This window comes from Halichoerus grypus, chromosome 8, assembly GCF_964656455.1.
Source record: "Halichoerus grypus chromosome 8, mHalGry1.hap1.1, whole genome shotgun sequence".
Lineage (NCBI taxonomy): Eukaryota > Metazoa > Chordata > Mammalia > Carnivora > Phocidae > Halichoerus > Halichoerus grypus.
The window spans coordinates 26,166,537-26,186,657 of record NC_135719.1 but is presented as its reverse complement, the minus strand read 5'-3'; the positions used below and the strand labels follow the sequence as shown (position 1 = coordinate 26,186,657).

The window sequence follows — 20,121 nt, the reverse complement described above, 5'->3', positions numbered from 1 at the left end:
TGACACTTAATGAGTACTAGTAGTTTGCTTGGCACTGACTCAGTGCTTTATATGTATGTCCTAATTCATCTTTTTTACAAAAGATTTATTTATTTTATTTTATTTATTTATTTTTTTAAGATTTTATTTATTTATTTGAGAGAGAGAGAATGAGAGAGAGAGAACACATGAGGGGGAGAGGGTCAGAGGATGAAGCAGACTCCCTGCCGAGCAGGGAGCCCGATGCGGGACTCGATCCAGGGACTCCAGGATCATGACCTGAGCCGAAGGCAGTCGCTTAACCAACTGAGCCACCCAGGCGCCCCAAGATTTATTTATTTTAAAAAGAGAAAAAGCAAGTGGAGGGGCAAAAGGATCATGACCTGAGCTGAAACCAAGAGTCAGACGCCTAACCGACTGAGCCACCCGGGCGCCCCCTGTCCTAATTCATCTTTATAGGTACTCTTATTTTACTTTTTCAGGAAACTCTGCATTTCTCCCCCTCTGGGCCCCTGTGGGCATTGCCCACCAGAAGGGCAGGGCATAGCCTGTGGCAGGATCTCACTTTAGTACAGCCTGTGAGGTGAGTGTGGGGGTCAGGAGAGAGCATGACATGTGGACACTCACAGCCCTGAACTGAGACCACTCTGTTGAATAAACGGGACCTTCCCTGGCCAGTGTTCAGAGCTGTGTTCATGACACGAGTGTGCTCATTTCCCCAAATGCTAGAGAGTCCTTTTGACAGTTTTACAAACCTTTTAAAGAGTGGGGTACAGGGGTGGGGGGAAAGTTTGAACAGATACTTCATCAAAGAAGATACACAGATAACCAATCAGCACATGGAAAGATGGAACATCATTAATTGTTAAGGAAACACAAAATAAATCCATGATAAGATGCCACCATACACCTGTTAGAACAGCTAAAATGAAAAACACTCACAGGACTCAGTGCTGGTGAGGATGTGGAGGAACTGGAACTCCCATGCATTGCTGGTGGGAACATAAAGCGGTAAAACCACTCTAGAGAACAGTCCGGCTGCTTCCTACAAAGGTAAACATATACCTACCATATGACCAGTAATCCTACCCCTAGGTGTTCACCCTGGAGTTGAAAACATATGTCCTCAAAAAAAGGTATACATGATCGTTCTCGACAGCATTATTTGCCATGGCAATGAAGTGGAAAAACCCAAATGTGCATCAACTGGTGAATGGATGAACAAAGCACGGTGTATCCACACAGGTGAATGCTGCCCAGCAGTAAGAGAAGGGTGCTCCAAAGCACGCAGTGATATGGATGAAGCTCAAAAACATTAAGTGAAAAGAACTAAACCCACATGTTTTATGATTCCAATTCTATGACAGTCTGGAAAAGGCAAAACTCTGGGGATGGAAAAGAGATCAGCAGTTGTCAGGTTTGGGGATGGGGGAAGGATATTGACCACAATGGGACACGGGAAACCTCTTGTGGCAATGGAGATATTCCTTATCTAGATTGTGGTGGTGGTTACACGACTATGCACTTGTCCAAAAGCATCAGGTTGTAAACCTAAAAAGCCAAATTTTATTGTATATAAAGTGCACCTCAATAAATTTGATCTAAAAATAGTTCAACCTGGGGGCACCTGGGTGGCTCAGTTGGTTGAGTATCCGACTCTTGGTTTTGGCTCAGGTCATGCTCTCAGGGTCGTGAGATCGAGCCCTGTGTGGGCTCCACGCTCAGCACAGAGTCTGCTTGGGATTCTCTCTCTCTCTACCTCTGCCCCTCCCCCTGTTCACGTTCTCTCTCTCTCTCTCAAATAAATAAATAAATAAACTCTTAAAAAAAAAAGTGCAACCTGAAGGGCCACTCCTCACCATACGATCAGCTGTCAGGCCATGCCAGTCCGTAACCACTTCCCCTACAGATGTCCACCACTGAGGAGGTCACAGCGGAGAGCCGAGAAGGGGAATCACGTTCACAGAGGAGCCCCAGCCGTACCTCCCAGGCTCTGGGGAAATGGTCTGGTCGTCTTGCTTCTCTTAAAGGAACACTGGGCAGGCCCATCTCTGGGGAGGGATTGTGTCGGAACCTTTCAAGGCCAGATTCTAGAAACATCCGGCCTGGGAAAGGCCCCTTCCAGCCCTGGCCCTGCTGGCCACTCCTCGCTCCTCTGGCGGCTCTGGGCACCCTGGCAGGAGCTCCCTGGGGGCAGGCCAGGCCTGAGTGGGCAGCCCCTCCCCATTCCTCCCTCCCCCCAGGTGGCCTGGGAGCCCGCAGTTGCCGGGCACCAGCTGCCCCCTCCCACCTCATGGCCCAAGTGTCAGGGAATTAGAAACATGTGGCTGAGAGGCCCTGGCAGAGGGTGAGGTGTCGGAGGCACCCAGCAGCTGTGGCTCAGCCAGACCCAGACCCTGGAACACTGGGGGCCTGTCAAGCAGGAGCATGAGGCTGGGGTGGAGGAGGGCAGAGGGGAAAGGTCAGGGAGCACAGGGACGTTGAAAAGAACAAATGGAGAATATTTCATAAATAAAGGAAGAGTTGCTGCTGGTGGGGCAGGTCCTCTGCGGTGCTGGGTGGGGCCTGGGCCGGGCCGGCCAGCCTGGCTGCTTTCTGGTGGGGCTGGCCAGAGCCTTTCTCTAGGACATAGTGACCAGGTTTGGGCTGCTGGGATGTGGAGAGTCACCCCCTCGTCAGCCCCAAGTGTGGGGGTCTGTGGCCCCCCCCATGTCACTTGGACCCATGGCCCTTTAGTGTCCTTATCCTTGACCTCAGGGCTGCCATGAGGACCAAGCCAGGCAAGGTGGTGGGAGGTGAGGGACAGTGAGGGTGGGGGTCCGGGATCATCACAGACCCTGGAAGCTGTGACCTGTCACTTTGTTCCCGTCTCAGTGGGGGGTACTTAGGTGAGAGAGGCTCGGCGGCCTTGGCTGAGCCTCGCCGGCATTTCCTTGATGGACAAGGCACAGTCACAACACACCTTCCACGAGGGGCCTTCATGGAATGACATGGCCCAATGAGGGGGAAAGGGTTGGAGCCGATGAGCTTGCTGGAACAGGCCAGGCAAGGACACTGCATCTGTCCCCTCCCTGCCTGCCCCCAGCGCTCACTTCCCTTCACGCTCCAGGCAGCTCCAGGAGCTCAGAAGCAAGGGGAGCTTCTGCCTGGGCATGGAGTGGGGACCACAAGGGGAGGAGAACAGACTCCATGTGGGGAAAGACAGGAGGAAGGGGAGAGGGGCCATGCTGGGGGCTGCAGCCGAGTCAGGCCTCCCTAACCGGGCCCAGCCAGGCCAGCCAAGGACATCTTCGTACACGTTCAGAGAGACCTGCCCACTCCTGAGGGTGAGCCATCTGTTCCTTTGAATGAGCCTTTACGTTTTAGTCACAGGGGTGCCACTGAGCAGCTCTGTTGGCCTCTCTGGGCCAGAGCTGAAGCCGAGGAATAGCAGTGGTCAGCATTTACGAGTCTCTCTGTGCAGGCCCATGCCATCCCTTCCAGGGGCTGTTTCCCCTCCGGTCCCCACAGCACCATTTAGAATGGACCAGGCTTGTCCCTCGGGACAAGGTTAGATACAGGCAAGGGACGGACCAAGCCAAGCAGGGGCTCCAGAGCCCACATTTGCTACCACTCTCACTGACCAGTAGTACCACAGGCCTGGTTCTCCTTCACGTGGAGATCAGAAGTGGCTTTCCTGTGGATGCCTTGTGGGGGGTTATAGAAGTGTCTGGTTTGGGGTCCAATCTGGGCCACACTGCAATGAGCACCTGCGTTCCTGCCTCGCTTGGGAAGAGAGCCCAACTCACACCTGGGTTTGTGCATTCATGCGTCGGTTATGTGTGTCCCCCAGGCTGGGTGGTCACGCAGGAGGACACTGACCCATGGGGATGAGTGACTCTCTCAAGGTCAGAACAGGCCCCAGGCCCCTGAGTGCCACGAAGTCCAGAGTTAATTCCTGCAGAAAAACAGGCACGTAGGGTGGTGCTCTGATTCTTCCAGCCCAACCTCTGCTCTTCCCTGGCCAAATACCACATTCCCATAGCCGGTGTATTACATTTCTGCAACCATTTTAAAAAAAAAATTTCTAAATTGGCAATAGTTGTACATTGGTACAAAATTCAAAATGTATCAAAAGGCATATAGTAAAAATCTCCTTTCCCATCCTTGCTTCCAGCTACTCTCCACTGGAGGCCAACCCTTTTCTTGGACTCATTTTCTTGGGTATCTTTCTAGAGATAATTTCACTTAGTTAAGTAAGTACATTTATAGATTCCTTTGACCACTTTTAACCTGAATGGCTGCCTACCATATACATCACGATTTGTCCCTTCCATTTTCCATTTATGTTAAATGATGCTTCTAGAATTGCCTCTTTCATTTTAATGGTTGCATAGTATTTCAATGTAGGAGAGAGTATTGCTCTTTGCACAACTCCTGGGAGGTACCAGTGTGGTATTCAGTGTGGCCCTGGAGAGATACACTATAATTTATTTGACCTGGTCCCTAATAATGGACATTTAGCTCATGAATTCATCTGCTCCAGCTGCTGTAACAAAATACCACAGACTGGGAGGCTTAAACAGCGCTCATCAATTTCCTCTCAGTTCCGGAGCCTGGAAGTCCAAGATCCAGGTGCCATCAGGGTCGGTGCCTGGGGAGGGCTTTCTGCCTGGCTTGCAGGCAGTCACCTTCTCAATGTCCTCATAAGGCAGAGAGTGAGTGAGCTCTGAGTCCCTTTCTCTCCTTATAAGGACACCAAGACTACTGGCTGAGGCCCTCACCCTAATGATCTCAGTTAACCTTAATTGCCTCCTTAAAGGTCCCACCTCCAAATACAGTCCCATTGGGGATTATGAATTTTGGGGGGAATGCAATTCAGTCCATATAGCTTATTTCCGTATTCAGTTATGATCAAATAAAAGACAAAACCAAGGATTAGGCAACCTGCACGTTCCGCATCTTGGAACCAGAAGGTCGTGTTGGCCAAGGTGACAAAGCAGGACCTGATTGCTTGGCGCTCCGGTCTGACCTCTGCTCAACATGCTTGCTGCCCCTTCGGGGCTCACTGGCCCTCATCCAGCTCTGCGGGGCCACGGAACTATGTAACTGTGTGTGTCTAATTAACAGCCACAGATGGAGGGTGTCTTGGATGTGTCTCTTGTTATTTCTGATGAACAGCTGGTGTCTCCAGAAATGGCCTCTAAGATTATTGGGCCTGGAATTTCATTGGTTGCGGCCGATACAGAAGTGTCAATGATTGTGGTAAATGAAACCGTAATCTTGCCTTTATTAGCTGCCTCTTTTCCTAATGAGCTGCTTATGCAGGCCTTCTTTCCCCGCTGCAGATACACATCAATAATTTCCAAACCCTCTCTGAACCAACACGCTGTTTTGCCACCTTGCCAATTCCCTTGCTGGGAGGGTAATAAACTTCGACATATGCTCAAGAGCCATTTGTGCTAAGAAATTTTGCTTCAACACAATTACCAACAACCCCGCAACATCATCAGTCATATGTCATTTCACACATGTGCGAGTTTACTGGAGGGCACCTTCCCGGAAGTGTGGGTGATGGGTGGTGGCTTGGCAGCGAGCGTCCTCTCCACCTTCCCTTTAGTGCTCTTTCAAAGGCTGGAAAGTGAACAGATGCATTTCCTGCTTCCCTTGCAGCTAGAGTGGTGTGCTGGTAAATACCTAACAACCAGCTCTCTAAATAAATAAATAAATAAATAAATAAAATAAAAAGTACACTCTGGCTTGTTGTGGTGCTTGCTGATTTTCGTGGTGTAAATACTCCCAGTGTGGTCAATTTCAATTAAGCTATTTTATGATGCCACTGAATGTGAAGGTGGGATTGCTGGGTACCACTGACTCTTGCTGGTGTGAGCTGGCTGCAGCTCATGCCCAGTTCTGCTACTTAGCCGCACGCTACTACAGTTCAAGGCCAAGAGCATCCCCTTGCTGCTTTTGGCTGTTCCTGCTGGCAAGCAGAGTTGCGGTGGTTGTTTTGGGTGCAGCGGCATCCCAGGGTCCACTTAGTCCTTTTGTGGGGTCAAGAGGCAGGTGTAGAGGCAGCAGTGATGACCTCCTAACCCCCACCTGGCTGGCAGGGCTGAGACACCAGCACCAGGCCGGCTGGTCCCCAGGCACTGTTCCGGGCAGCTCTCCAACAGACTTGGCCCACGCCTGCTCCTCTAGCCCTTTCAATAAAATTGTAAGCCCATAATTTCCTGTCTAAAACCCCTTTTGCTTAAAATTGTTTGAGTGGTTTCTATTTCCTGTAAGCAAACCCTGGATGATATAAAGTGGAATCTGAAACTTTTTTTTTTTTTTAAACAGATGTACATTTTTCTCAAGCCTGTTCCCTCATCTGTCTGTGCAGAAGGATTATAATGAGTCGTGAGGTCTCGGAGGACAATAATAAAAAATTGGCATGTGTTAAGCTTGGTAAATCTGGCAACTCCGGAGGGAAACATCTGAGTGCACTGAGAAGGACAGGACCCACTCCCAGAGTGTGTAAGGCTCTGTCCTCCCACAGCCTCTTCTCCAGGCCCTGCTGAGGCTTTCTGTGCTCACAAGGCAGAGACTGAGCTGTTGGATGCTAGTACCAGTTGGGGGAGAGGCTAGACTTTCTTGGCTCCGTATAACCAGACACATGAGAATGTGTCATGTAACTGTTCCTCTAACTGCATTTTGAGGCTGAGCTGATTTTGGGGTCTCTCTCTTGATGTATCCTCAAGCAGAACTCATGTTTGGGGAGCCAACGACTCCTGAGGTAATGTGGAGGAAGAGGTAATGTGTAGATGGATGATTCTAGCAACCTAGTAGAGGCATTCTTTTGGCTAATTGGGAAGTACTCCCTTTGTTAAAGGCAAATGCCTCCCAGGAAAGGAGCCTGTTATCAGCTCTGGGCACCTTAGTGTGAAGGAATTCCCAGGTTCTATCCAGGCCAATAGCAGACACTGAGCTGAGGACAGTTTCCTGGGGAGCATGGCTCAGCTGGGGGGAGTCTGACAGTGGAAGTGTGGTGAGTAGACTGATCAATGGCAGCAATGAGAGAGGCCAGTCTGGGTGGGATGCCACAAGTGAGGAGCTAGGCCCTGAACAAACGTGGCTGAGAACTGGGGTCTAGCAGAACTGGCTTCAGGCTTTGATCCCTCCTAGCCCCTGCACAAACCACTCACCTCTCTGGGCCTGTCATTCCTCATTTGTAACACGGGGATGATAATATCTAGCTCATGAGTTTCTCCTGAGGGTTGACTAAAATAAGAACTATTGGGGAGCAGAGAGTATAGGTGGTGAACCAAGGGCAGAGGGATGGGGACTGTCTGTGTCTGCCTGGGTTTAATCAATAAAGTCGGGAGGCGGATATCTGTAGGAAACAGGACAATAATGAAATCCACCAAGTCGGACTGCTGTTTTTATAACCTGGTGTGATAAAATAATCCTCCCAGGGAAGATATTTTATTGGTTGAATTCTAAACAATGGTTTGTTAGTGAGTATATATGCTACATATTAGTGTGATTTTATTTCTTATCTTTTCATAAATTTTGTATTCTACATGAAAGTTCATTTGGAGAACTCCTACATATACCGTTGGCCCAGAAATGGGCTTTATAAAGTAAGTTGTGAGAAGGAAAAGGCCACTGTGGGCATAGCTCATGTCTCTGACCCTGGGGTACTATGAATTCCTTCATTAACAGGAGATTTGACAAAATAATGATAGTACAGTGATTGGAAAGATGAAGATAATGGAATTTGAGTTACTTTAATTCTGCCATTCTGGGTGACCACTATTTTATTTGTATTTAAAATTCAAAACAGTAAAGCATAAGTGCAAACTGCAAGGAGAGTGCGAACTGCAAGGTGAGTGCAAATTTTAGTTCATATATGAACTATTTTGCTAAATTGGAATAATATCTTTAAAATTCAAACATCTTTTTAAATTATTAATTTAAAACTAATGAACAGGGTTCCACAGGTAAGGAGTTTGGAAATCACCACTCTGTGTTCACAAGTAAAAAGTTGAACAAAGGGAAAAATCAACAACTCTTCTTGGATCCATAGGAGAGCGGAGGGCATAAGGCAAATCGCTGCCTCCAAGATTGGAGAGACAGAGGTGAATACACAGAGTCACGGCTTCCCGGAGCAGAGACTTGTCACTGGAAACCATAGCGGGAACCCGTGCTGGGGTAGGAAAATGGGAACCGTAATTGATGAACAGCTGGAGGCCCAGTGTGGACAAGTCTGAGAATTAAAACCCCCAAGGGCCACAATCACAGAGCGTCCCCCACAGTGTTGACCTGAGATTGACCTCCAGGAGCTTGAGCAGGTTCCCACAGAAAGTATCAGAGTAAAAATGCCCTCGTAACTCTGGCAGGGGAGGGGAAAAGGGACCATTTTGAAATATGCGAGAGCTCTCTGTTCTCCTTAACGAGGCCTGCCTTCAGGGTAAACTAGTTAACCAGAACCTATGCTGTTGGGGGTATTATCAGAGCCTAACTGCTCTGGGGGAAGGGAAGTAGTCAACTCTAAGAAACTATAGTCATCCTGTCCCACCTAAGGGGGAGAAAAATCCTGAGACACTCTTGTGAGGTTCACCGTCCAGAGAGACAGGCTCACTAAAAGACTAAGACCTAATTCTAGGACTATAGAGCACTTCCCCTCCCCACACATCTCACCACATTACTAAGGTTTATTTATGGCAGTTCCTTTTACCTGGTACATCATATCCAACTACCAAGAAAAGTGACAAGGCATACCATCAAAGACATTACAGGAGAAGAAGACTACAGACCAATACGTCTCATGAACAGAGATGCACAATTCCTCAATAAGCTATTAGGAAATTAAACACAACAATATATAAAAAGGATTATACAACATGACCAAGTGGGATTTATCCCAAGTAAGCCAGGCTGGTTCAAGACTTGCAAATTAATTAATGTACTCCATCACACCAACAGGCTAAAAAAGGAAAATCACTTGATCATATGAAGAAAAAGCGTTTGACAAAACCCAAAACTATTCATGATAAAAACTATGAATAGAAGGGAACTTCCTCAACCTGATAAAAAGTATTTACAAAAACCTACAGCTAACATCATACTTAATGGTGAGAAACTAGAAGCTTTCCCACTAAGATCAGGAAAAAGACAAAGATGTCCCTTCTCTCTACTCCTTTTCAACATCATATAGGAAGTACTAGCTAATGCAATAAGACAAGAAAAGGAAATAAAAGTATATAGTTTGGGAAGGAAGAAATAAAACTAAAGAACAAATCAAGAAAATTAAATATTACAGAAAATGTAGTATTTGCCTAAGTTTTACCTTGTTCACACGTTTTGGGGTTTTCTGCTGAGATATAATTTACACACCATAAAACTCACAATTTTAAAGTGTACAATTCAGTGGTTTTCAGTATTATTCACAACGTTGTATAGTCATCACTATTATTTAGTTCTAGAACATTCTTAAAAAGATTTTATTTACTTTGAGAGAGAGAAAGAGTGCGTGAACTGGGGGAAGAGCAGAGGCAGAGGGAGAGAGAGAATCTCAGACTCCACGCTGACTGTGGAGCCCAATGTGGGGCTCAATCCCACGACCCTGAGATCATGACCTGAGCCGAAATCAAGAGTTGGATGCTTAACCAACTGAGCCACCCAGGCACCCCTAGAACATTTTCATTACCTGAAAAATAAACCCCATTTATTAGCAGTCACTCCTCATTCCTCCCCTCCCAAGTCCCTGACAACTACTAATCTGTGTCTCTATGGATTTGCCTATTCTGGGCATTTAATATAGATGGAATAATGTAATATATGACTTTTTGTGTCTGGCTTTTTCACTTAGCATATTTTCAAGATCCATCTATGTTGTAGCATGCAACATTTCCTTCCTTTTTATGGCTGAATAATTTTCCATTTATGGATATACCATATTTGTTTATCCATTCATTAGTTGATGGATGTTTGAGTTATTCATACTTTCTGGCTATTATGAGGAATGCTGCTATGAAGATCCATGTACAAGGTTTTGTGGGGACATGTTTTCATTTCTTTGGGGCATATACCTAGGAGTGGAATTGCTGGCTCATATAATAACTCTATGTTTAACTTTTTGAGGAATCACTGAACTGTTTTCCAAGGTGGCTGCAACATTTCCCATTCCCATTAGCAGTGTAAGTGTTCCACTTTCTCTACACCTTGCAAACACTTATTATTTGCCTTTTACATTTTATTTATTTATTTACTAAAGATTTTATTTTTAAGTAATCTCTATACCCAACATGGGGCTTGAACCTATGACCCGAAGATCAAGAGTCTCACGCTCCACCAACTGAGCCAGCCAGGCGCCCCTGCCTTTTTTAAATTATAGTAATTCTAAAAAAAAAAAAAAAAAAAATTATAGTAATTCTAACGTGGAATTTCATTGTGGTTTTGATTGCATTTCCCTAATAATTAATCATGTCAAGTATCATTTTGTACATGTTTTTGTACAAATACTCATTATCCAGTTGTATGTCTCCTTTGGAGAAATATCTATCCAAATTCTTTGCCATTTTAAAATAAGATTATTTGTCTGATTACTGAGTTTTTAGAATTCTTTATGTATTCCAGAAACAAGCCCCTTATCAGGCATATAATTTGCAAATATTTTTCCCTTTCTTTGGGTTGTCTTTTCACTTTCTTGATGGTGTGCTTTAAAACACAAAAATATTTAATTTTGATGATGTCCAATTGATTTATTTTTTTATTTTGTTGCTTGTGGTATCATATCTAAGAAACTCTTGCCTAATACAAGATCAAGATTTATGTCTATGTTTGCTTCCAAGAGTATTTTAGCTTTAGCTCTCACATTTGGCTTTTAGATCCATTTTGAGCTAATTTTTTTATTTGGTGTGAGTTAGGGGTCCAGTTTCATTTCTTTGCTGATGCATATACAGTTGTCCCAAAATTATTTTTTGAAGACTTTTCCTTCCCCCATCAATTTGTGTTGGCTCCCTTGGTGAAAAATCCATTGACCATAGATGTAGCTATTTGACGCTTTATTTCTGTTGGTCCCCCTCTTCTTATTTTGAAAAATGTAAGTTGCAGATGTTAACTCTTCTCTCATGTTTCAGTTAAAAATTCTTCCTAAATGGGTCAACAGGTGGCCCCATTCACAACCCTGGTAGTTGGTTGGGCTGTTGGCTTGGTGCCTTGGTTCTCCTCCACATGCCCTCTGCAGCAGGTGGGCTCAGCCTTCCTCATAAGGAGTTCCAAAGGAATGAGAGTGGAAGTGGCAAGGTCCCTTGAGTTCTTGCTTGGAGTCACATGGCTTCCCTTGTGCCACACTCTACTGCTCAAAGCAAGTTTACAAGTTGGCATCTATTAGAAGGGTGTGGAAATAGACTATGTCTTTTGATAGAAGCTGCAAAGAACCTTCAAAGAATCTGTAACCATTTTTAATTCACAACAATCTCTAACTACACCAATGTGTATCTTCTAAGAACAAGGAAATTGTGGATTACATATGGATTACACATGGTTGTAGAGTAAGGCTTTTCAGAGAAGGGACATTTGATAGAGGCCCGAATGAAGGGAATACAGCATGGGGAAGAGTATTTAAAGCAGGAGGAGGAGCATGTGCAAATGTCCTGCAGCAGGAAAGCATTTGGTGTGAGAAGTGGGTCTGTTGTGAACATCAAATGGGATAAAATATGTAAACACGTTTTATTATGGGATGAGAGAGGTGTACTATTGCCTGTCACTGCAATTCTCTCAAGATGTTCTCAGAGGGTGAACGAAGACAGAAAAAAAAAATGCCTTCAGTAATAACATCCAGCTAGATCAGGGCCAGAGACACGCAACAGGAATGCCACATTCGACGGGGGGACTGGGTGGCTCAGTCGGTTAAGTATCTGCCTTTGGCTCAGATCATGATCCTGGGGTCCTGGGATTGAGTCCCAGAGAGCCTGCTTCTCCCTCTGCCCCTCCCCTTCCTTGTGCTTGCTCTCTATTTCTCTCTCTCTCTGGCAAATAAATAAATAAAATATTAAAGAAAAAAAAAAGGAATGCCACATTTCCCTTAGTGTCCAACTCCTGCCCCCCAAAACGGGCTCTGCATTGGGAACCTGGGCCAGTCCATTCGGGTGGGCGGAGCACCGGCTTTGGATCCCCTTTCTTCCTGGCTGCTCAGCCCCAGCCAGGTGGACCTCTCACATGCCATAGGCAGCTGGCTCCCCGGGCTCCCCTGCCTTTCCGGGTCCCTGATTCCAGTGACTTCTAAGGAGCAAGGGGGCTCAAAGATCTTAGCATTTAGGGGTACAGGGCTTTCCCTGGGGCCACCCTAGGTCCTGGGTCCTATCATACTCTCAGTGGGGGGGGAGGGGCGTACTTATAGAAGCCACACTAGCCTCCAGGTGACCTCTGGTGGAGGCAAGTCCTGGTCACTCTTGCTTTTGGAGCCTTTCAGTATATTAAAAAAAGAAGGAAGGAAGGAGGAAGAGAGGGAGGGAGGGAGGAAGAAGAAAGAGAGTTCAGACAAAATAAGATGTGCAAGCATTGTTCATACTCTGAGTGTATGAACAAACTGATAGGGTTTTAACCCACACAAATACAGTAGAAATCATTCGTACTATTCACAACATAGTCACGGACTTACCGAAAGCCTTATTTCATAGCGCAGACCAAGGTTATAGGAACCCGGGGAGCAGTAGCTTCTTTGCATCCCCTGTGTGACTCTAGGTCCAGCTTCATTTGGAGAGAAGGTGGCCCTGGATGCCCTCCAGAGCACGGTCAGCCGAAGGGAGGGGAGCCGGGCCTCGGAAGCGGGGAGCTCTGCTCACACGCAAGCGGGGGGAGCCTGTCCAGCAGGAGGGCAGCTCAGGAGCCCAGGAGTTCAGGAGGGAGCTAAACCACCTGACTGTGCTCTGTCACCAGAGAGATCTGGCTGCCCTTATCCTGTCTGAGAGTTAGAGGTCTCTCTCTCTATCTCTCTGTCTCTCTCTTCTTTGTGTGTCTTCCTTTGCTCTGTCTCTGTCTCTCTCTCTCTCTCTCTCATTCCATCTCTCATTCCAGCTGCTGACGCGGGGCCTTCCCGCCCCCACCGCCAGGCCTCCTAACAGTAAAGCTGCCTTTGGACATCCCAGCGTTGGAAATCAGCAGAAGGTTGCTGGCAGGGTAAGGACTTCCTTCTCTCCGGGGCTGGCCTTCTCCCAGCTGGAGGGCCCAGCCGGCCCTGCCCCCAGGACCCCCTGCCGTGTGTGGTTTGTGGCCTGGGCTGTGGCCAGGGCCGTGGTGTCTGGTGTCTCCGCGGGGCCCCGGGCGGCTGGAGCAGACCAAGGATGCGGTGGGCCGTGAGGGCCTTTCTCGCAGGGCCGCCCACACTCCAGTGTGGGGAAGAAGGCTCTGGAGAGGCGTTTCCTCTCTTGGTCTCCTTCTGACCTTCTTTCCTCACCAGTCACTGTTTTCCCCAGATGCTGGGAAATAGGGATATGTGTGGACATCACAGGGTTGGTCCTCCTTCTAGGCCGGGCCTGGCCCCTCTGGTGCTGGGGGGCACGAGAGTGTCATTGTCCCAGCCGGCCGAGGGCGACGGCGTGCTTCTGAGGCCCGGGGCGGGCCTGGCTCAGCCACACAGATGTGGTGTTTCAATATTTATTTTTAGTGGCCACTGGTTAAAACGAGCCTTCCCTTTGATGGGGGCAACCCTGAAAAGTAAAAATAAATGAAATCATTGCCTTGTCAGGAAGTCCCACCAGCCCCTGCTGGGTGGACCCTGAGCCCAGTCCCCAGATGTCCAGGACAACCAGCAAGGCTCGTGATTTGAGGGCTCCTCAGGGAACCAGGCCGGTGATGACCATGGCCTCTCACTGGGAAGACCACGGTCCTTCTCTCCCCAGCCTCCTGGCCCGTGCCCAGCTCACCTGCCTCACCCTGGGCCCTTCAGTGGCTGGCAGGCTGTCGACCAGGGCTGGGGGCTTGGGTCTCGTGTGGGCACTCGCGGACCTCTCTGACCTCAGCTCAGGTCAGGAGGTCCTACCTGCTCTGGAAGACACATGGGAGTCTGTTCGCTTAAACGTTCTGGAAATTCATCTGTGTGACCCAATAGCCCCGGCTCTCGGGGTTACACCTGCTGGAGTCCTTCTGCTTGTTCCAACCGAAGCTGGTGTTGGAGGTCAAGAACAATGATAGCTCTTCTTGTGCTAAAGCATTGGAGGGCGCAGGTGAGGCTGAGTTCACCCTTGGGTTTGGATTTGAGAGTGTTGAGTGGTCGGGTCCTTGTCCCACAGTAGAAGGGGCAGCTGGCCCTTGGGGGGCACTGCCCCAAAGCCCCCAGCCAAGCCCTCTCCTATCCTGCTTGTCAGGGGCCTGGCATCCCCACTGGAGAAAGGCTTTTCTTGGTTCAAGGTGTTTCTCCAAGGGAGTCTGGGTGCAACCGGTCCGCCTTGGGTAGGGTGACGCCCAGAGATCAGGGACCACCTAATCTTTACTGGTGTTCTGGTTTTCAGCTGTGAAAACTGGCTCAGAAGCACCAAGTCCCTTTCTCCAGGTCAGAGTTCATACAGGAATGTGGGTTCAAACCCAAAGTTGTCTCTGTGTTTTTGACCCTTTTCCAGGCTACCTCCTCATTGGCTATTGTCCCTTTGTCCCTTATTGGCTCTTGACACCTCAGACGGGATTATTTTATCACAGTGTTTCTTAAACCCAAATAATGTAGGACCCTTCCCCCCACCCCCACCTTTTAGAGGAAAAAAATTATCTTGGTTCCCTAGTACTGATCTAAATTATTTTCATTATAACTTTACTTAAATACTTAAAAAACATGAAAACAGGCATAACCCTCTTATGTTTGTAGCTGTTATGGACACAGTTCCCCAAGACCATTCAAAGATTACAGACAAAATGAAGAGAAGAAAGAGATTCCGATGAATGCCATCAACCTCATGAGGTAGGGTGACACCATTTTGCAGAAGTGAGTCCCTACTTGCTGACAGGGTGACTGCTTTGGAGGCCACCGGGCCTGCGGAGTCTCTCCCTGGTGCCTGTACTTGAGCTGGGAAGCCCATTGGAGCACGTCACGTGGTGGTGTCACTTGGTCCTCTGCATGTTAACGACAGGAGATTACCCACCCACCCGAACCTGGTCCGCAGGACAGAACACCATGGGGATGAAGTTAGGGTCTGCATCCTGGTCGCTGAGCAAAGCCCCAGAGACACGTGGTGCTTGCCAGGGAGGTACTGGGGCAGGACCGGAGCAAGGGACCTCAGTGCCCAGTGTGGACTGGGGTGTCCCGGGCTTGGAGCAGAGCAGAAGCAGGGACATCTTTTGGCCAGAGTGAAGGTGGCAGGAAAATCTCAAGGCTTCCAACCAGTAGGTACATGTGGGTGAAATCAGAATGACCTTTTTGTCCTTTGTCCCAGGGAAGAACAATTCTAGAACCCTCCTAGGCAGGTCCCCCTGTGGCTGCTGCCTGGCCTGGGCCCCTTGGAATGGCCCATTTGGGCCACTGGCCATGCTACTGTCCTGTTGGACCCTCACTGCCCCCGACCAGTCCCTGTGTGTCTCTGAGAATGAAGGGTCAGCGCAGCATAGAGCCAGGCCCCAAAAAACGACTGCCAGACAGGGTAGGGAATCCTGGTCCCCGACATGAGAATGACTGGCTGGTCAGGAGTGGCTGGCTCACAGGTCTGAACCCCACACCGAGGGACAGAGTTTGTTCTATCTCTGCTCTTGCTTACCCTCTTCAGTCCCCTCTCAGACTGAATGGGGTTGCCAACAAGTGTGAGACCCTTGTCTCTTGGGCCTTCTGTCTAGAGCCTCTCCATGTACTAGCTGATGGTCCTTGGGCTTGTCAGTCGATCTTTCTGGGCAGCAGTTCCCTAATCTGTGAAATGGGTCCATGTGTGAATTCCATGAGGTGATAGGGATCTTCTGCATTAGATTCTAGCTCACTTACATATACCTGTAATATATGTGTGTGTGCAATTGTACATATGTGTATAGACAGAGATATTACTTTATAAGCAAGCTAAAAACAATAGCAACAAAAATAACCACGAGCTCTCTCCAGGGGCCTGGGGCACCAGGATTTGCCTCACTAGAAGACCCGGAGCCACGTGACCCCGGGAGGAAGGAGCTGGAGCAGAATGGTAGACATGGACAATAGAAACACAACAACACAAACTTTCATTGTGTCTGTTCCTGGTTTCGTCGGGGAGCAGGAGAAGAAAAGCAACTCAACTTCAGTTGACCTTGGTCGGGTCACAGTGCATCTCAGGCAGGGCGTCCTGCTCACTGGTGGCCCCCACTTCTCTTGGCTTCCATTGCTCACTGTGGGCACCCAATGGAAGCCCTTTGCAAGGATTGCAAACAAGCCAAAGCTACATGGTGGCCCTGGATCTCTTTTGGAGGTAGATGACGTGTAAATTATTACTCAAGGAGATGCAAAATATTTTATTAAGGGTTTTCATGCCCAGAACCGTCCTGGGGAGCACAGTGAGAGACAGAGTAGAGTCTTCCACATCTCTGGAAACAGCCCTTTTAGATCTCTGCTTTATCAGAGCTGCTAGAGCTTTTACTTTCCCAGGAAAGAGCCTGCTTTCAGACCCCCTGAACTGGATGGGGACAGAGCATCGACTTTGCCCAACCATGAGGACCGAGGGGCTGTCCTTCCATGGGGTTGCTAAGCTGGCAGGACATACATTTCCAGCTCCCCTCATAATGGGAGGCCTGCCTGGGATAAGGCCGAGATGGAGAGATGCAGAGGGAGACCCTGGATCAAGCCATGCCTGAAGCCATCTCCTCAGATATCTGTTATACGAACCTCCCTTCCCACCAGCAACCCCGTCCCCGCCCCCTCATCTTTTCCTTTAGAAGGTGATTTTTAGCCAAAAGCATCTTGTCCACCACTGTTATGGAGTAAGTAGTATGTGGACCTGCTCATCCATCCACTCATAGGCTACCATTGTGCCAGGCCCTGAAACAGGTGCCAGGGGCACAAGGACAAATCATATCCTCAATTAGCACCTTGGTCGGCCGAGGGGGCAGATGTGAGACGAATCCACGCTGCCCCGTGTTGAGTATTAGAGGAGGGGAGGAGGGGGGAGAGGACCCGAATCCGAGAGGGCTTCCCTGAGGAGGCGACATGTGCCTCAAACTTGAGGGAGAGATGGGGTTTTGCTAGAGAGAGAAGAGGACCTGTGGGCACAGAGCAAGCAGCTGACCGAGTACGGAGTGTGTGAAAAAACCACAGGCCAGGGACTGGCAGCCGGCGTTCCCTGAGCCGGGAAGGGAGGGGAGACAGCTGTCGCCTCCGCCTGGCTCCTGCGGGGGCCCCGGGGCCAGCCCTCCGACCCCGTCCCTGCCTGCAGCGTTGGCAGGAAGAGACTGAGGGAAGCCTGGGGAGACACGCACGGCTGGGAGAGGGAGGGATGTGGCCACTTTCTTTCCAGCTCCTCACGGTAAAGAAATGACTTCCCTCCTGCATAAGCTGGACTTCCTCTGCAGCTGGAAAGAAGATATTAATGCTGTGTCTGATGATGTGTCGCCTGGCGGGACAGGGCCCCAGCAGCCAGGTGAGCTCACCGCCGACCTGCCGCCCTCCTTTGCACCGCGACTGTCCCACTGGCCCGGAGGCCCCCACGTCCAGGCTGAGAGAAACTTGGCTCCGCTGCGACTCTCGAAATAAGTGGTTTTTATTTCATGTTCACCAGGGAGGTTACAAAATATAATTGGGGTTGCCGCTCCACATATTATTTCTGCAATGTTCCCCCATCTCCCTTCCCAAAAACCACTCACAAAGGGGTCTTTGTTCTCTGTAAGTTCAAAGTCAGCTTCTCCAACGGGAAACGGATTGGCGATTACAAGGAGGAGACTGAGTTTTACTGGCTGTCCGACCAGAAATATGGGACGCATCAGGGTTCCGGCAGGAGCCAGGGCGAGTGCGGTTTGCAGGCCACAGAAGCCAGTGTGAATGGATTTCCAGTGTGAGCAGAAGGCGGGCTGTGGGGGGCAGCCCACATCGGCTCTCTCCCGGGGGCCACGGTCCAGACTTGGCCTCCACTGCCTGGCTTTCCCCACCCATAGCGTGGGGTCCTCATACCCTGGACTAGAAGTGATCAGAGGGTTTCGTTCAGTTCCTGGGCCCTCCAGGGCTTTTCAGAGGGTCTCATAACAGGGTGGGAAGGGCTCGGGGCACCCACGCCCGCTACTACTCTTCCGGAGCTTTGACTGATCGAATGAACGTCCAGGTCAGGCTTTAAGGAAGAAGCCTTTTTCAAGGAAAGTTTGCCAAGGGTTGACCTGGGTGACCTTGTAGGCCTAGGAGATGCTGGGCCCCAGGAGACAGTGGGGGGAGGAGGCTCAGAGCCCGGGGATCCTGCGTAGCCTCGAGCAGCGAGGCTAGCCTTTCTGGGCCTCATCTGTCCTTCTGGAAAGTGGAGTCACAGCGGCCTGATGGGAGTGCAGCGCAGAGCTGGGGGCCCCCGGCTCAGAAGTGCAGAGGTGGGCACCCACTGCCTGGTCGAGCCAGCCTTTCGAAGGTTGGAGAGCCTTCCCGTGGCACCTGCACCTTGTCTAGCGTAGGCCCAACCAAGGTGTGCCCCTCACTGAGAGCAGGAGGAGCAGGGGCCCAGCACTGGAGGGGGCAGCCCCTCCGCTCACACCGGCAGGCAGGAAAGCGGGTTTCCGCAGTAACGGCTTCCACATCGAGGGAGAGGCCACCAGCAGGGGTGCAGGGAATTCTCTGCAGTCGTGGGACCTTGGCCACCCCAGACTCACCCCACCTGGGCTGAGACTCTGGCTTTCACCCCAAGGGGACACTCCTATGCACAGCAGCCTGCAGTGGGGGGCTCCTTCCCAGCATCCTGGAGGAAACTGAGTAGCAGCATCTCCGGAACCTCAGCTCAGCTGGGCCTCCCCTCACCGTGGTGGTCCCAAGGAGGAAGCCAAGCCACAGGGCCCTCGGTGGCCAGCAGCGTCAGGGGCTTAGGACACAGCAGGCCCACAGGGGTCCCTGGGGAGGAGGCCGGCCACACCCTCAGACACACTCCCTGGGGCCTGCCCTCCGTGGAGCCTCCCCTCCCTGCCATCCCCTGCTGGCCTGGCCAGCAGACCTGGGGCTCACAACACGCCCGCTTTTGTTCCAGCAACAACGGCCTAGGAATTTGGGGGTGGGGTAGAGGCGGTGGCATGTCCCAGGCCATGGGGCTCTTCTCCATCCTGGGGTGGGGCTGCTGGGGTGATGGTGAGGGCCACCTGCCCGCCCCTCTGCCAGGAGCCAGAGCTTCCTCTGGGAGGTCACCCATGGGTTTCCATGTGTTTCTGCAGCTCCAGGGTCTTGCTGGGACAGAGCCGGGAACTGTGGGCGGGAGTGCTAGGGGCTTTAGGAAAACAAAACCTCCCTCCAGCCCCCTTTGGAAGAGACGCTGAGCTCCTTGGGGGAGCGGGGAGAGGAGACCCCTGGGTGAGTTTTACAAAGCTAGGAGGAGATGGAGGGTCTCTCATGCCCCCCCCCACCCCCCCAAGCCTGGCTCCAAGATTCCAGATCTTTCCAGAGCACTGCTCTCAGGGCATTTCAGAGCAGAAGCCAGGCCCAGCTGGAGGCTGATACGGAGGTCCCTTGCAGGGCTAGGTGGCTCCCAAACTGCCTCCCTAGGTGGCCCCACTGTCACGGCCACCAGCCGTTGCGTTCACTGATAAACACTGGCTCTGGCCGTTGAGCCCTCGGGGCCCTGGTGAACTTCTGGGCAGGCTGGAGGCACTCCGCGAAAACCACATCTTGGGGGCGGCCCCTCCGCTCACACCGGCAGGCAGGAAAGCGGGTTTCCGCAGTAACGGCTTCCACATCGAGGGAGAGGCCACCAGCGGGGGTGCAGGGAATTCTCTGCAGTCGTGGGACCCTGGCCACCCCAGACACAACTCATGGAGGGAGGCAGGACGCGTGGGCCGGCTCGCCCTGGGAGCTGCTCTCATCTACCAGAGGATGGATCGGGATTCTCCCCATTTTATAGCCAGGGAAAACCAAGGTTCACAAAGTCAGGAGGGCTTAGGATTGGGGTCTGCTTGCTCCAATCCCGGGGTGCTCACAGTAGTTCACACTGCTTCGTGGGGAGCAGGCGCTACGCTCTATGTTTCCTCATTAATACTCTCACCACACCTGGACTGCAGGTATTG

General features: G+C 50.2%; 1 long non-coding RNA gene across 1 annotated transcript in view; it reads left to right on the top strand.

Annotated features, from left to right (window-relative positions):
• The window catches only part of LOC118536173 (uncharacterized), a 39,967-nt gene extending 20,543 nt beyond the window's left edge, over positions 1 to 19,424 (top strand). Inside the window, exons 2-4 of the long non-coding RNA XR_013450306.1 lie at positions 13,024 to 13,125; positions 14,804 to 14,896; positions 16,019 to 19,424. This is a non-coding gene — a long non-coding RNA (uncharacterized LOC118536173). The remainder of the gene's footprint in view (positions 1 to 13,023; positions 13,126 to 14,803; positions 14,897 to 16,018) is intronic.
• Positions 19,425 to 20,121: the final 697 nt, after the last annotated feature.